We start from the raw sequence: 2,876 nt of genomic DNA on the forward strand, positions 1-2,876 counted from the left end.
TAATCTGGCTCTACTCCCGTCACAATATACTGGATGAACAACCTTTTCCAGTCCTCCACAGCCTGTACCTCTGATTCCTGCAGAATTTGGCATGTTTGGCCCTCTTTCCTGAGGATCTTAGGTTCCCACACTCAGCCCCGTCCTGGTTCAAATCCTGCATCCCTATGGCTGCTCCATCTCCTCTGAAGGCTCCTCCTCTCTCTCCTGCCTACTGGGAGTAGTCCTGTTTCAGTCCTGGCTCCTTTGCTTCATTGATTTCTGCATCTCTGCAGCCCCACCTCTGTTTGGGGAGATAGCCCCTCCTTCAGAATCATCCACTTTGCCCAGAAGTTATGTCTGGCCCTGGGGAAAATGGTGGCCTGGACTGGTCAGGAAATGTTGCTCTTGGGACACTCTGCAGACAATTAATCAGGCTCCCTGTGGCACTCTGTCATTTCCACGGCAGGAAGCTGTCTGGCAACTGTTAAACTAGTGGCCTTTCAGAGTCCTCTGGATTTGCTGCCCTTCTCACCCAGAACTGTGCTATTTTGCAGCCTTTAGGGATGTCTCCTGCCTCCCTGATTCTCCTTCCACTCATATATTTTGTAGAGTGGAAAGAATAATGAAATCAAGGCCAGGAATTCTGGGCATAGTTCTGGATTTATCACCAACTGTCTCCATAAGCCTCCGTTTCTCATCAGTGAAGTAAAAGGTGGGTGTACGTCATCTCTGAGACCCCCTCTAACATATGATAAGGAGGCCTCATCAGCTTACCCACTTTAGGGATGGGGAGATATCAGGGCAGACCTCCAGCAGCTCTTGGCCAAAGGATGATGGAATTTTGAGGGTGACGGTCTTCAATAGAGGAGACTGTGACTTTGGAAAATCCATCTATTGGGGGACATAAGAGCTCTAGAAGTACTTAGAAACAGAATCTAAGCTTATCCAAAAGTACTATGGAATCCAGAGAAAAGCTTCCCTTTAGCTTGTCAGCAGTGGTGTACCGGTGGAAGCAGCAGGAACAGCTGAGCAAACACAATTACAATAACTTCTAAAGTTTTTAAGATCATCATATAAGAAGGAAACAGCCCACACCCCTGGGGTCTCTGTGGGTAATATCTGTGCCTAAGAATTTGATCCTGGATAATATTAAAGAACAACTGTAGTTTCAAAGCTTTGGCTAGTTCTTTGTATTTTTTCACGATAAAGTCATAAAGCAAATAATTCCTTGTTTAGCTGAGCCAAAAATAAATTCTTATATATGCAAAGTCAGGACACAACCTAATTTGGAATGGTGGGAGAGAAGTCTAGGGCTTCACATGAATTGGGAAGTAGTCCTCAGATAACTGGGGAGAAAGATGGAGGGAGCAGTTCAAATGACATCCAGAAGAGAGTAGGTAGGACCAAAGGGAAAATTTCTGGAGCTGGGATGGTAGAACAATTAAAAAAAAATGTTTATATCATAATGCCTGATGTCCAATTGTTGTTTCCTTCCTTGAGCTGCAATTAACCTACATCACCTTATTATTTCTGAAAATGTCTATAGCAGGCAACAATCTGTTGTCAATGGAATTTGGGGAACTGAAGAGAAAAGGGGGATTCCCAGTTGACATTGAGTGAGCCCACAAGAAGAGACAGCACCTGGAGAAGGATTGGTTACGGACAAGGAACAGGGGCAATGTGGGTGCCAAAAAGAGGATGAGGCTGAAGATACAGAAGAGAGAAAACATGGTAGGGAAATGTTCCTGAGAAGATACGGGAATTGGAGCCCATGGTATGAAAGGAAGTACTCACTTTGACCGGGAGGAAGGACCCTCTCTTTCCCTAGGCCCTGTCTCAGCAGTTGGCACCACTAATCTGAATCCATCCCCATTTCCAGGCCTCCATATTTGGCATCCTATCTGGGCACACCATTTTTCAGACTTTTCTGTTATTATCTGCCTGTCATGTCCTAGTCTCTCAAAAACTATTTTGCCATGCTTCACATGACATCAATTAGCTAAAACATAAAGTATCTTAAGACATGCTGTCCAATATGGTAGCTACTGGCTACATGTGGCTACAGAACACTTGAAATGTGGCTAGTCTGAATTGAGGTGTGCTGTAAGTGTGAAATGCATACCAAATTGTGAAGCTTTAGTATGAAAAAAGTGTAAAATAATTCATTAGTTGTATATTGATTCATGTTGAAATGATAATGTTTTGAATATACAGGTTTAAATAAGCTATATTATTAAAATTAATTTCTCCCATCTCTTGATCCTTTTTAAAACGTACCCCCTAGAAAATTTAAATTATGTTGCTCACATTATATTTCTATTGGAAAGTAATGATCTAGACTAATGGATAGTGGACTGGATGTACCAGTTACAGCCTCTATGAGATCATTGCCCCCCGCTTCCTTGGGAAACTGCTGAGACTATTCTAGATCTTATAAACCTACTCCTCTCACCCTGGCCATTTCCTCCATCAGCTTCCTGAGAAAGAGCACTGACAGGTGATATTTTGAATTTTGCATAATAAAAACCTTTACATTTGATTGATAGTTAAATATAATTTTTCACTCAGAATTTTGTAAGAATCGCTCCCTTGTTGTTTACCTGCCAATGCTGTATTTTATTATTATTTTTAAATTTTATTTTATTATTATTATTTTTTAAGATTTTATTTATTTATTTGACAGAGAGAGAGACAGCGAGAGAGGGAACACAAGCAGGGGGAGTTGGAGAGGGAGAAGCAGGCTTCCCGCCGAGCAGGGAGCCCGACGTGGGGCTCGATCCCAGGACCCTGGGACATGACCTAAGCTGAAGGCAGACGCTTAACGACTGAGCCACTCAGGCGCCCCTAAAATTTATTTTATTTTTTTAGTAATCTCTACACCCAATGTGGGGCTTGAA

Source organism: Callorhinus ursinus, unplaced genomic scaffold, assembly GCF_003265705.2.
Source record: "Callorhinus ursinus isolate GAN/ISIS: 27379988/994484 unplaced genomic scaffold, GSC_fseal_2.0 scaffold8, whole genome shotgun sequence".
Lineage (NCBI taxonomy): Eukaryota > Metazoa > Chordata > Mammalia > Carnivora > Otariidae > Callorhinus > Callorhinus ursinus.